Source organism: Macaca fascicularis, chromosome 1 (genome assembly GCF_037993035.2).
Source record: "Macaca fascicularis isolate 582-1 chromosome 1, T2T-MFA8v1.1".
Lineage (NCBI taxonomy): Eukaryota > Metazoa > Chordata > Mammalia > Primates > Cercopithecidae > Macaca > Macaca fascicularis.
The window spans coordinates 98,425,108-98,440,404 of NC_088375.1; the positions used below are offsets into that span (position 1 = coordinate 98,425,108).

Here is a 15,297-nt window from a genome sequence, read left to right on the forward strand (position 1 = left end):
AGAAAAATTTTTTTCTAATAAATGAGAAACCTCAAACTATAGCTACATAACATTATAAACAGCTTGAGAGGCAGCAATATGACTTATTATTTTCACAATAACAAATAGGGCATAAATAATAAATTTATTTATTATTTTGTTATGTTTAATAAATACATATTGAGTAATTAATAGCAAATAAAACATAATACTAATACAAGGTGATAGTAGTAGGGAAATTGTGCAAAGGGTAGAAGGAATTCATGAGAACTCTGCATTTTGTTCTCAGTTTTTCTATAAAGCTAAAGTTGCTCTATAACTTTTAAAAATTATAAAAAATATAAAATTTAGGATCCTATTTATTATGGCATAACACCTGGCTCCACTGACAATCACCATCTAATAACTATTTCTGTATTGTTTTTGAATTATAGTTCAGCAAACTTTAAAAGCTAAATTTTATTAATCCAGGTTGGATACCAATTTTCTAAATAAAGTTTTGTACAGTCAAATTCATAATATACTCCCTAGAACCTAAAGCAATGAATGCTTATAAATGCTCATAACTTCGTGGGGTTTGTTCATCACAAAATATATAACAGTGTCCAACAGAGAATAGGCATGCAATAACTATTTACTGAGGAGTAAATAAATCAATACAGCAAAAACAAAATTATGACAGAGTTTACCAGGATGCTATGACATTTTTAATAGATAAAAAATATACCTGTGATTTTTTTTAAATCACCACTATTTAAGAGAAAAATAAAATCAGTGAAAACTATCTTAGACATGAGAGTTCACTGAGATTTGTATTGTTTCATGTTTTTGGATTCATAAGAGCATTCAAATTTTAAAAGGAAAAAATGCAAAAATGCTAGATTGTTTGCCCTCATTTTTAATCCATCTCCCATCTCAATTTATTTTGGCTACCTAAGCCATTAAGGCCCTAAGGATTATCTTGCATTACAGCAAACTTTGCGGGTTTAGCTACCTATGAAATATGTCATCCACACCTATTATCCTCACAGGTACAGTGCTTTCCAGTTTCCTATACATTACCTTATCTAAACTCAAATGAAGAGGATAAAATTCATGAGGAAATTGAAGACCAGTGAAGTTAAAAAAACTCCTCTGAGATTGAAACCCTAGAAAATTATGGGGGTGGGACCATAGCCGCACTACCTGTTCTTTTCACTACATGACGCAACTGAAGTTCTATTTATCACTTGCCCTCTCCCTCTCACTCATACTACAGAGCACCAGCCAGCACTAACCTCGGAGCTATAGATCCAAAGGGCCCCTCACAGATTTTTTGGGGGTTCCTTTAGGCACAAAATACAAGTCACAGATGAGTTAATGAGTGGATCCATTACAGACAATATCCAGTTTCCAAGAGAAGCCCAGCTAAACTCAGGAGCTCTGTAGTAAGTCCGAACCCATGTTTAGAACTCCTCTACCTTTGTATTGCCCTTCCAGGCCTTAGCAACTCTTGGACTGGCTCAAAACTGACCTTGTTCAGCATTTCAAAGCCAAAGTAAGATTCCAGCTAGTAATAAGTATATAATTTGCCAAATGCTGGGGTTTATAGCATTAGGAAACATCAAATATTTCTATGCAAAACAATTAGAAAAGAAGAGAATTATTTTTAGCCAAATCATATGTGAATAATGCAGGATTAATAATAACATATTTAAATGTATACAAATATAATTAAAAGAGAGAAAAAGTTTACAGACGCCATCACTTTAGCCACTAGGTGATTGATGTTCCAATAAACATCCTTGACAGGTATCTGGACATCTCAGCTCCTTTACTAAACTATGTTATTAGCACAGTGTTAATAAATCTTTGACAAATAGAATTAAATCAAATGGAATAAAATTGAATTGCCAAAGACAACGCAGTTAGAGATTTATCTGCAGAGGTACTTAACTCTGTTTCACATCAGAATCACCTGGGGAGCAGTTCACAGTACTGATTCCCAATCTCCAACCTCAGATATTCTGATTTGATTGGTCTGAAAATCTTTTAAAGTCTACCTGGGGTTTCTAATTTCCTGGTGAGCAGTCCTCACTATGGATGGTTGCTGCATTCAGAGAAGCTCTGGGATGCCTGGGGATGCTGGACACATTTCTGGACTGAGTAGTCATTGTTGGGACAGAGTTGATCAATTCATATGTTACACAGCTTCAAACGGGCAAGAGGTATAAAGAGTCCAGTGTGTCTGTGTTGCGGACAGGTCACCATTTATGTGAGCTGGCACAAGAATGTTAGCATGTCTGTGGAGGTCCAGTTTTAAACGTGTGTTTGCTTTCTGGATGCCTGCGAGATGTGTGTTTGGATTGTGTGTTTGAGGTGAGGGTGATGTGAAGTGCCTGAAAGCAGATCTTTTAAAGGAGCTTAGGAAGGATATCTGAGCGATCATGCGAATTGAAAATAGTGTGACACGAATGTATGGAGGGTGGCCACTCTAATTTTTTCATGTGTCTATTAAAAATGAAAATACATGGAAAGGTTTGAAGTAAATTCACTGTGTGTGATCGAGAATTCATATGACTTCAAGACTGGGGAGCGATTATACAGGAAGGGAAGAAAAGAGGGAGTTCACAGAGTGGCTAGGGGAGAATAAGCAGGTGATAAGGTTCTGTGCTTGGACATGGAGAGTGTTGAGGAATCTAAGTGAAAGGCATTCCGGAAACACCTTCCCCACTTCCCTTACATTTAAAGTTTCTAAAGCAAATGGATCTTACCCTGAAACGGAGGCTGGGGCCTCCCCACTGCAGGCTGGCTCTCCACCCCCACCCCAGGAGCAGTGGCCTCCCTTCTGACTGCAGGCACAGAATAGCGAATGCCAGAGAAAAGATGAAGGGAGATGTGCCTGCCAGTGACAAGAAGGTCCTGGGTCAAGGATCTGCCCTCAGCTAGAAACGAAGCTCCTCAAATGTGAGTCTCGTCTGAGGAGCAATCAGGGGACTGGTCCTGAGTAAACCCTTCCTTTTCAGAGACAGGGGGTGCTTCACCAAGCACAGTGTCCTTCAGCCTGCGCTGCTTTGGGTGAGGAATCACAGCAAACCAGGCCAGCAGAAGAGAAGTTAAGACAGAGCCCTCAGGAGTATTCCCCTGGGAGGGAGGAGGGCCTGCTTCCATTCAAAGCAGATGGGCACTAAGGCTGAGGCCACCCATTTCAGAGTTTCACACACATCCAAATCCATCTGCCCTCCCGCCAGCGTCAGCACCGACTGCCAGACCCAGCACCACAGGGTCTGCCTCACAAGACGTTCTGGTGTTTACTGATCCTAATCACAAGAGCTGATACCGGTAAGCCCTTGATAGCCTTCAGCATGCATGCACATCCAATACCTCTTACAGCAATAACACTGAAAGGTACTGCCATTGTTCCCATATAATAAATACAGAAGTCAAGGTGCGGAAAGGCAAAGCAACTTTGCTAAGTAGTAACAGGTACAGCCAGAACTTATCCTGAATCTTCTGACTCTAAGTCCCAGACTCTTTGCATAACGAAGGTAAGTATATACCAAAGACCCAGAAATCAACTCACATCTGATATCCCGACAAATGTTCAGCCAAGTGCAGGAGTGGCCTCCGAGAGAGAATCCATACTGCTCCCGTAGCTTGACACCTTCACCTCCTGATCACCCGTAGAAATATGGAATTTGACCTCAAAAGTAACCAAATGCAAGGGAGATGAGGAGAGTATCATTGAATAGTGATTCCAAGCACAGATTTTAGAGTCGGATATACATGAGTTTCAAATGTATTAGCTACATTTCCTTGAGCAACTCATTTCACTTCTCTAAGCATTAATGTCCTTACATGTAAGATAGAAATAATGCCTTACATAGCTGTGAGAACTCAATCAAATTATGTACGAAAAGCTCTGAGCATGAATTATGTATTATTTTGAGTCTGGTGCATAGAAAATACTAAGAAGTTAGCTTCTTTTTATTTTACACACACACACACAAATATAACCATAGACATCATTAGCTGATGAGCCGCCATTGGCATCCTCTCTATTACTGATAATTAATGTCCTCGTGGTGACTTGCTCATCATACTGCCTCTATTGTCTCAGGCAGAATAAGCCTTAAAAAGTAAATGAAAGCAGAGGTATGGGGTGGAAAGAACACTGGACTAGCAGTGGAGAGAATCTCAATTTCATTTTCAGCTCCGCTACAGATGTACTGTGGGACTCCAACAGGTCGGTCCCCTTCCTATCATTTTTTACATCTGTGGAGTGAGGGGGTCAGATGAGAGGCCTAAGGCCCTTTTCAGGACTCTTAACTCTGGGTTGTAGGAAGCCAACAATCGGCAAAATGGTGCTGAACCCCCTACTGGCTTGAACAGTACGAACTCTTGCCTCAAATGGCTGGTCTGAGAGTTTCAGCCACTGGGAACAGTTCTCTTTCCCTTTGGATCGGACTCTTGAACCTAGGCCAGGACTCAGAGGTCCCAAATGAAAACAGCCCCAAGTCATTCCATAACAAAGGGAAAGACACCAAGAGCCAGCAAGGAGATGAGTCTGGGAAGCTGTATTTCATCGTCACAACTGAAAAATCCTCCATGCACCCAACCTCCCCCTAGCCACCCCAAATCTCAGGGGGAAGCCACCCCTCATCCAAAGTTACCCTTCTCACAAGTAAATCAGCAACTCCTCTGAAAAACAAAAAGTGCTTGGTCTACATTATCTCCAAAACTCAGGACCTTCTAACACCACTACTAAATGTCTAAAAACTTAGCTCTCTTGCTCTGCCTTCTTCATCCTGAAACTAACTCTGCAATCGGCCTGTCTTGCCTGCCAACAATTTCAGCTCTGCTAATGCTGTTTATTGTATCCTGCAGCTGTTATGGATTCATTTATTTTGCTTCGGCCTTCTTTGGTTATTAGTGATCTTTATTCTTCCCTTCATAGCATAAATCCAGACCCCCAAAAACATGGGATCTGATTTCTCAAGTCTGTGGTGCCTCACTCCGTTCCCTTCCTTGTCTGACTGAAAAACGCCCTTCTGTTTCCTTTTTAAAACTTTTCCTGAAACACCAAAAGAAGTATATGCGGAGCTTTCATTTTCAAACAAGAAAAAATAATAAAGAAAAAAGACCCACATAACTTACTTTCATCCAGGGGTGCAGTTTTGGAAAGAAGAAAACAGAGCTATAATCCACTGCGTTTCCCCAACCCAGAAAGAAGAATTTGTTGTGAAACGCTTCTTTTTCCACTTTGCTGGTGAAGGAGCCTGGTGGTAGGCATATATCCACAGGCTGATGCAAGATGCCTTTGAGAGAAACCTCACATTCTGAGGATTCCTGGGAAAGCGCCAGGGATCCCAGCATCCAATATATTGCACATTTGGTTTCAATTAGGAAGGGGGCTGGGGAGGGAAGAAGGAAAGTCACCAATCAGAGCTGTTTTCTGTTTAGAGACTATTTCTTTTGACCCAAGGGACTATGGGCAAAGCTATAATTTACAGCAAAACCCATTCATAGAAGAAAAAACACGTATAACCATAGGACAGACTTAAAGACACAGCTCCCTTCTGCCTTATTCCCACCCATATCCATCTCCTCTTCCTTCCCCTCCATTTAAGACTTGATCCCCATCCTGTGATCCTCCCCGCCACCTACCCCACACCTTATTTTTCTTACTTAAGCTGAAGCTATAAGCACAACTTAAAGTTTGGGGTTTCTTCGAGTTGAAGCTTCTGGGACAGTTGGGACACACACGCGGAGCTGACCTTTAGTATTTTGACCATGAAAGCCTAGAGCTGAGTTCTCCCCTGAAAGATTTGATTTAATCGCTTCCCACCACTGCTTCCCCCACCAAAAAAAAAAAAAAAAAAAAAAAACTGGAAAGTGCCAGAATCCAGGATTCCTATTTTTTTCCACTCAATTCCCAGTTGGCTGCTGCCTCTGAGGGTCTGTTGCTGTCCTCGATTCATGCTGCTAAATGAAAACACAAGCATTTATAAGGACTTTCTAAATTATTTTGTGAACTTTTTTTCCCCCCCTTTATCTTCTGCCCGCTTCCACAGCCATGGTCAGAGATCATGTGAAAGGGGCGGGTAGGCAACAGGGGAGGAGCCTTCACTCCACTCTCCAAACGATAACTAATAACCCTCTCCATCCATCCAGGCTCCAGCCTTAACCCTTCAGAGCCTGGATCATTCCTGACCAAGCCCACGCTGGGCTGTTCTGGAGGTCCTGATTCTCTGTGAGTATGGAGAACGCAGGGCAAGCAGGGACCCAGGAGCAGGAGATCCAAAGAGGGAGGTAGATGGCAAAAGGCAGGTTAAGAAGAGCGAGCTTACCTTTGAGAGCCACCCCTCTCGTAAAGAGACCTCCTTTCTCTGGGCTCTGGAGCTATCACCAGCTCTTCTCTGTTTGTAGTTAATCTGGGATTGCACGGTCTCAAGATGAGCAAGAAAAGAAGTGAGCAAACAGGAAAGGGAGGATGGAAAGAGATCATGGAGGAACATTCCCATAGTAAGTTAGGGGCAGGAGATATTTCACAAGGGGAATGGAAAGGCACACACACACACAAACAATGAGGGTGGCCATGAAACTGAGAGCCAGTGTTGAGTCAGTGTTAAGTTCCTAAAAGTCTCATAAGCTCAGCACCAGTCTGAGGGTCAGAAAGCAGCAGCTGTTAATATCTGTGCCTCACAGCTGTTACAGAAAAGGACACAGAGAACATCGGATTGGTTCAGAGGGCAGCCATGGAAATGATTAAAGGTAACGAGCAAGACCTTAGAGAAAAAAATAGAACTAGGGTGATTTTATGAAGATAAAAGACACTGCAGATATCAACTTATTAAGAAGACTCTTCAAATAACTTACAGCATCTGAAGTCAGGTCTGAGGGTGACTCAGGCCAGGACATGCAGCTCAACTCAATAAATATGTGTTGGTCTCTTATCAGGCACTTTACTGGGTGCTTGCCAGAGACAACTAGAAATCCTCCTCAAATGTCTACGCCTATAGTAGTTCACCTCTTTGGCATTACTATAAAGAATGTACCAAAAATACAATCTGTGATTTCACAGATTTGGTGAACTATAGGTCAAATGTGGAAAACAGTAACAACTTCATAAAACCAGACAGAGCCTGATAAAGGACAGGGCCTGTAGATATAGGTATGTGTTTTCCTTTTTCATTTTAAGGTGGTTCTACTCCATAGGTGAGATTGTTTTTTTCTGTGTAGGTATAATTAGAACTCAAGTTATAGTCTTAATTGAGCCAGGACTGAGCCAGTGATGTAGACTGCAAAACCCAGATACACCAGGGTTTGTCTGAGGCAGACTAGGCAGTCAAGAGTCTACTTGTATATAGACCAGGACACTTCTGGGGAAGAAGTCACTGAACATAGGACCAAGGCATAAAAGTCCCAAGGACAACTGAGCTATGTCAATAGTAAGGAGTAGCTCAAAGGAAAATGTCATGTCTATCAATCACTCAAAACACCATCTCCATCACTCAGGCTACTCTCAGTCAAACCTGGGGTCTAATCTCGAACTCTAGGAAGAAGGTTCTACAAAGAAAAGAGCAAGGAGAAGCTGAAAGTGATATTTTACTAAAATATTTGAGGGATATTTAAAGCATGAGGAGGATTCATTAGACTGAAGCCTCAGTTTTTGGAGACAACTCTGGTTGAGTGACAACCAGTGTTCAGCCTTGACACCAGCCATTGCTGTGGGAAGCCAGAGCTTTAAAGTAAGAAAACGGCAAATGCTAACTTCAAAGCTGAAGGGACTAACCCATGGAACACACAAAGAAATTTCCCGGGAACTCCCAGAACTATTTGGTAGGGTTTTGAGTAAGACTGGAATTCCTAATATTGTGGGAACAGATGTGGAGAAATACCATTTTATTACTCTTCTGTGAACAGATTTTACCCCCTGGTTGGTCTGGCTTGGGAAATGTGAGTCATTGTATTCAGAATTATTTATGTTCCATAGGAAGTAATGTATTCTCATTATGAGGATTGTTTTACACTGAAAACAAATGACTGAAAAACAATATAGAATTCCATTACTGGGATTTTACTAAAAATAGGACAGATCTATCAGGAATGGTCAAGATGCAGTGTTCATTAGAAGTAAGATGTGCAAGATGACTTTTCAAGACCTTTTCTAGTCTACAAACCAAGGTTTAAGTAAATACAAAAGTTGAGCATTGAAATAACTATAATATTTCTGTCTCTAAATAGCTATGAGCTGGATGCTTTTGTGATGTCTCAGGACATAAAATGAAGGATGAAAGTAAAATGAATTAACCTAACTTAGTTTGAGAAACACACACATACCTTAAAAGGATACATGGATATTCGCAGAAACCAAACCCACATGGTACATTTAACTTCACAAGGAATTTAAGCCACAAATTAACCACCACCAGTAACTTAGTCAACAGGTTTTTCTTCTCTCCTGTCCTGTCTTCTCTTCTCCTTTCCTCCTCTCTTCTCTTCTTTCCTCTCCTCTTTTCTTCTCCTCTCCTCGTTCTCTTATTTCTTCTTCTCTCTCATTCATTTCTTGTCTCTCTCTCTCTCCTCTGCTTACCGCTGCTCATTCTGCTTTAGCCCATTCTTTTTCAGCAAACCAGCCTTTTCTGCTTCTTTTCACATAATATTATAGGCGGTTATAATAGGCACCTGTAACAGTGCCTTAGCTCTCAAATTTCTCTCTCCTTACTTGAAGCGATCATGAGAGAATGACAGATATTATCGGAGTCCAGTTCTCAAATACTGGGATGGAGAATTTTACTGGTCAAATATGTTTCTTATGTGCATCCTCTATCTCTAAACTGTAGAGGGCAATGGATCATATAATACCGAATATAGCTCCAAGGGCTCATATGCATACATGAGTCAATGCTCAGAAAAGGGATGTCATACATTAGAAGACACCCCAAAATTGTCTGTTACATCAATAGTTAGCCAAGCATGACAATCCCTGGATTTTAAAGAAATTATGCCTTACTAACATAAAACCAGAGAATATTGTGTACGTCGGAGTTATATTCTGCACACATTTAACTTAAGCACCAATTTTAGAACGTAATTCTTTTTCTTTTTCTTTTTTTTTGAGACAGAGTTTCGCTCTTGTCTCCCAGGCTGGAGTGTAAGGGCATGTACTTGCCTCACAGCAATCTCTGCCTCCCAGGTTCAAGCGATTCTCCTACTTCAGCCTCCCAAGTAGCCGGGATTACAGGCGCACACCACCATGCCCAGCAAATTTTTATATTTTTAGTAGAGACGGGGTTTCACCATGTTGGCCAGGCTGGTCTCAAATCGCTGACTTCAAGTGATCCACCCGCCTCGGCTTCCCACAGTGCTAGGATTACAGGCATGAGCCACCGCGCCTGGCCTCCAATATTAGAACCTAACTCTTAAGACTCCCTGTTACTAGTTGATCTATCCATAATAGACAAATCCATTGACATATATTAAGGCAGAAAGGATTAATAGTCTTTAAAAATCAGTATGGAGGAACTCTTGTAGACAATAGAAACACCTTGGTTTTCTAAAAAGCAAAATAGTCTGAATGTTCAGACAGCTGCATATAGACTTGCTTTTAGTTTCTTCCTGAATTTACCACATGATTCTCGAATCTTAGTGTCCTTAAGAATTATCCTATGAAGTCATCCACAGAAGTATGTATACTATCTTATGAGTGATTTAAAGATCTTTCAAAGATAATTTTAACTCTATGAGATTGTTCACTTTATCATCTGGGTCCTAACCCTGCACACTACTAGGTGGTGTTCTCCTGTCAGAGACTTTCATGGAAAACGATCCAATTACAAACCCCTAGGGGGCAGAGTCACCTTGAACAAGTCATTCACTTTTCTAACTGTAAAATGGGGGACAATATGAACTGACAATTCACAGGGTTGTGAAGATCAAATAAGATCCAGAAAGAATAATTTATTGAGTAAAAATGGTAGGAGGGGAGATTTAGGATATATAAAGCAGAACTTTTGACATATAAAACTTCTGACACCATATACCAGACACTGTGATAAGAACTCTATATTTATTATTTCATTTAACACTCACAAGAATTTTATAGGATGGGTACTACTATTTTCCCAATGGCCACATGAGAAAACCAATGCACAGAGAAGTTAACTTGCCCAAGATCATACCTGCCAGACTAGAATACGTGTGTGTATGTGTGACAACAAAATGTGTGTCTATGTGACAATGCTGTGTGTTTGCGTAGTGAATAGGAAAAATTTCAGAGCAGTTGGGAAATAGTTAATTCTTAGGTTTTCAGGGCTTGAAGTCTTGTTATCCATATGGAAAATCATCTATGTCCTTTTCTTTCCCATCCTTTGCTCTCCTGAAGCCCATCAATGACTATGTTCCTACCCCCTTAGCATGTCCACCAGAGAAAGAGATGAGAAATCAAAAAAGGAAAATTCATATCAGTCCATCTAGTGACTCTCCCATGGATGAAATGAAAAGTTAAGTAAAGAGAAAGTTAAGGTTAATGGCCAAAATAAGATTCTTATTTGTCTGCTTCTAACAATGCCACATACAATATTTCACAGTTCAAGGAGTGCTTTCACAGACATGACTTCATCTGATCCTCAGACAGTCCCAATATGTACTCAGTGCAGATATTAATATCCTCACTTCACAGAAAGGAAAATGAAGCTCAGGGACTTGGTAACTTAGTTGAGGTTTTTTGCTGTTAAGTAACAGAATCTGAGTTTGAATCCAGTTCTTGTGATTCTCAGTGCTCCTCCTGCCCATTTGGCATCAATAACAAACCTCGGAGCTGCTAGACTATTAATTTACACTCAATTCTGGAGCATGAGGTTATCTGGTCTCCCTGCCTGCTTTGCTGTTCTTTCATTTTCTTTTTCATTGTAGAGAAAGAATAGCAATTCCTTGCCTCGACAGAAATTCTAAGATGAGAGGTGAAGAAACAGACAGAAATCTCAGAATTGTAATTCAGTTTTAGCTTCCTTGAAGAGAGTGGGGCTACAAAAAGTTTTTTAAATGACTTATTTTATATAATGGTCAAGGATATAAACCCTTCTCCAGGCTATAGTCTGGCACCCTAAACCATCCCTGTCAGATAAGATAGCAACCTTCTTTTAAGCATCTCCAGATAACAGGATCTCTTAACAGTTCTCAGTGTTTATCAACGCTCAGTGTCAACATTTCTGCTTTATGTATCCTGAATCTCCCCGCTGCCATTTGTACCCTATCCTTGTCTGTATTGTGTGGAAACAACCCTCAGCTGGTTGAACCATCGCCCAGTTCCTCATGCACCCCTGTGTCCGAGCAGAGTGAACTTGGAGCAGTAGTGTTATTTTTCCATGCTCAGGCCCAGTTTTCAGGAATCATCTTATACATAATAATAACCCTCCTTATGAAACTTAAAGACTCTCAGCTGCCTCGCTTCCAGGCTGGAGTTTTTCCAGCATCTATGAGAGAATCAACATAGTCCCCACTGACTGTACTGATCCAAGAAGTTTGGAAGATAAAGGACGTTTAGTTATTGAGCTTTATTTTTAGTGATTCATTCTACTTTTCCCAATGATCTCTGGAGGACACTGGAAGTCTGGTAGGTTAATATCTGTGAGTACTTATTGGGAAAGAGCATCTAAGTAATTATTAAAAATTATTTTACCCACTAAAACATCTGTCTTTAGGGACTCTGTTTGCATAATGTCCTATCGTCTCACTCTTAATGCATAACTCTATCCCAGTGTTCTGAGTTACACCATAAACACTACCTCTCTGTTTCTAACACACAACATATTTCAAAGCAGAAAGGAATTTATAGCACCAATGTTATTTTTCCATGTACAATTCCAGTTTGGAATGTCCAACAGCACTCAAATTGCCTTTCAGGATAAAGACCAGATTCTGATTCTGTGTAATCCTTGTTTGTTTCTGGGAAGGCTCAGATGTTTATCTTATGGACGGAGACTGTGTTCTTCAAGGCCCTTCATGTCCCACAGAAGAACCCAGGTGCATAAAATGTTTTCATATTAAACATTTAAGAGATTTGAGGTGAACAAAATAAATAGAAGAAATAAATAGGCAAAGCACCCCAAAATCAATCAGGGGTCAGGGGAGTGGTTTGAGGGGGATGGAATCTAGAGAAGATCACCCTATGGGATGTCAGTAATCTCTGAGAACACAGATCAAGCCCTGCAATCTCTCATTCTTTGCTTAGCCCATGGGGAGACCCAGTTTCTTCAACAGAATGAAGATTAGAGGTAGAATAATTATTTTTTTTTTCATGAGAAATCTGGAATACACTTGAGAGACCTGGCAGAGGTGAATGGAGAGATGAGTCCTGAGTCTGCATCTCTCCCACTTCCTGCAACTGAGACCCCTGGATCCTCATCTGCAGACTCAGTCTCATCCCTCCCCACCTCCTTAGAATCAATCTGAGCCTGAGGTAGGGGAATCTGTTCAGTAGCAGTTAGTCCATCTGGGATTAAAGACCTACATCTCATCTGGGCCCCAATTCCAAGTTGCATTGGCATTACTGAGGTCCAGGAGAGTAGGCATTTGTAGGTCTTCTCAGTCTACAGTGACCTTGGTACTGCTCCCTCTCCTATAGATCTGGCCAGCAGGGAAAAAAGAATGAAGTCAATGTGCAGAAAAATGCAAAGGCTAGTGAGACTCCTGGCAGTTTTCTAGTTCTCAGTCGCAAGCTCTTCCCAAGGTCAAGATGCTCCTCCTGCTCTTGGATTCCATAGGACACTAGTGTCCATAAACTGTGTTCCCATTTGCTGCTTAAACTGCATCAAACAGGTTTCTGTGACTTGAAGTCATACCCTTTTCAGGTCTCTCTGTACAGGTGCCTTTTCTAGTCAATTAGCTAACACTGCTACCAGAATAGAAGATGGGTATTGTTATTCCAATTATGACAGACAAGGAAACCAATCAGAGACTCATGTTGGCATTCCCAGTAACTCTTTGATGTAGGAGTAGAGCTCAGACCATGGAACCCACAGGGAGGTATTATTCAGAAATCCAGGCAAATAAGTACTTGGTCAACGGGTAGGCGAAGAGTCAAGATCCAGTCAGGAAAGTAGACACCATATTAGGTCTTTCAACAGCATGGATTTAATGAGGAATTGATTGATCACACAGGTGTTGGAGAGCTGACTGAGCAGAAATTGAATAACTGCAGAAAGCAGTTACCATCCCAAGGCTGAGGGAGGAAAAGGTGAGGGTTGGGGCTATCAGAACTTAGGAACTAGAAGAAGTGGGCACCATGAAACTAGGGCTCTGACCTTTGAGGTGGTTCATAACGTTGAACGGTGCTGGTACCATTAAGGAGGCAAGTTGAGGCTGGTTCTGGGAATGTGGAAAGGAGCTGGAAGCCATAATAAACTGCCACAGTGATATGAAATGCCACTGCTGGGGCAAAGTGCCATTTCTGGAGCGATGACATTGATATCAAGAAATAGAAGGCCGGGTGTGGTGCCTCATGTAATCCCATGCACTTTGTAATCCCAGCACTTTGGGAGGCCAAGGTGGGCAGATCATGAGGTCAGGAGGTCGAGACCATCCTGGCTAACACGGTGAAACCCCGTCTCTACCAAAAATACAAAAAATTAGCCGGGCGTGGTGGCAGGCACCTGTAATCCCAGCTGCTTGGGAGGCTGAGGCAGGAGGACGGTGTGAACCCAGGAGGCAGAGCTTGCAGCGAGCTGAGATTGCGCCACTGCACTCCAGCCTGGGCGACAGAATGAGACTCCGTCTCAAAAAAAAAAAAGAAAAGAAAAGAAAGAAAGAAAGAAATAGAAAATTACTCTCTTCTCTCCTCCTTCTGACTTTCAGTCTCCATCTTCTGCCTCCTCTTGACAGAACCTAAGAGGAAGCCTACTGGTAAAGGAATCTCTGACTGCAGTTTGCAGAGCCTCAGATCTGACAACACAGAGCAGAGCATAGAATGTTTAGAGCCGCTGGGCGCGGTGGCTCAAGCCTGTAATCCCAGCACTTTGGGAGGCCGAGACAGGCGGATCACGAGGTCAGGAGATCGAGACCATCCTGGCTAACACGGTGAAACCCCGTCTCTACACAAAAAAAACCTAGCCGGGTGAGGTGGCGGTCGCCTGTAGTCCCAGCTACTTGGGAGGCTGAGGCAGGAGAATGGCGTAAGCCCAGGAGGCGGAGCTTGCAGTGAGCTGAGATCCGGCCACTGCACTCCAGCCTGGGCTACAGAGCGAGACTCTGTCTCAAAAAAAAAAAAAAAAAAAAAGAAAGAAAAAAAAAAGGAATGTTTAGAGCCGACAATAGGCAAATTCCCACCACTCTTGCTTTCCACTCATTAAATACATTCTCTCCACCCATTACTGATCTCTGGCCCAGATTGCCACCTATATGTGTCCTCTCTCCTTAGATTCCAGGTTTTGCGATGCCAACTAAATCTTCTTTCAGTTGCCATACCTGGTACAGTATACCAGGCACCACTTCCTCTCTACAGGGTATTCCCTAACTATGGCCCTATTCAGGCAGCTCCAACCTGCACCTACTAATCAGATTATGCCAATACACCTCCTCAGATCAGACAACCAACCCCAGGGCCTTTGCATTTGCTACCCCCTCTGCATGGGCTACTCTTCCCCATGTAGCCACCCACATTGTTCCCTTCCTTCCTAAAGGACCTTACCACTGAAATCTGGCGTCCCTTTCTAATATTTTACGTCCATTACCACTTTCTATCCCCCTTTCTCATCTTTTGTTTCATTTTAGAGTTTATTAACATACTGCAGGCCAGGCATGGTGGCTCACGCCTATAACCCCAACACTTTTGGAAGGCTGAAGTGGGAGGATACCTTGAGGCCAGGAGTTTGAGACCAGCCTAGGCAACACAGACTTTGTTTCTACTAAAAGGAAAAAAAAAAAAAAAAGAAAAGGAAAAAAAAAAAAAAGGGCCATGTGGTGGAACATGCTTATAGTCCTAGCTATTCAGGAGGCAAAGGCAGGAGGATCACTTTAGCCCAGAAGTTTGAGGCTGCAATGAGCTATGATCACACCACTGCACTCCAGCCTAGGCAACAGAGCAAGATCCTATCTCAAAGAAAAAAAAAAAAAAACTATATCGTTTATTTATTTATACCCCCTAGAATGTAAGAACTGTTATATTGTTTACTAGCATATCTCCAAGTGTCTATAACCATTCGTAGCACATACTAGGGATTTATAAAATATTTGTTAAATGTGGAATGAATGAATGAATACCTGAGATAAAACCTACCTGAGAAAGCTGGAAATGTCTGCGTCCTAAACAAAGAAGACAGAAGGAGACTAGAGAGAATA

General features: G+C 41.7%; 1 protein-coding gene across 7 annotated transcripts in view; it reads right to left on the bottom strand.

Moving 5' to 3' along the window:
• Positions 1–6,624, bottom strand: part of DDR2 (discoidin domain receptor tyrosine kinase 2) — a 163,738-nt gene extending 157,114 nt beyond the window's left edge. For 3 of the 7 annotated variants that reach the window (XM_045398524.3, XM_015454369.4, XM_015454354.4), the window contains exons 1-2: positions 5,116–5,299; positions 3,542–3,661 (exon numbers count right to left, since the gene is read on the bottom strand). The gene's annotated coding sequence lies outside the window, so the exon portion shown is untranslated. Of the gene's footprint in view, positions 1–3,541; positions 3,662–5,115; positions 5,300–6,308 lie in introns of those variants that run through there. The other 4 variants (XM_074038806.1, XM_005541125.5, XM_074038798.1 and 1 more) reach the window with 2 other exon arrangements.
• Between the last annotated feature and the right edge of the window lie 8,673 nt (positions 6,625–15,297).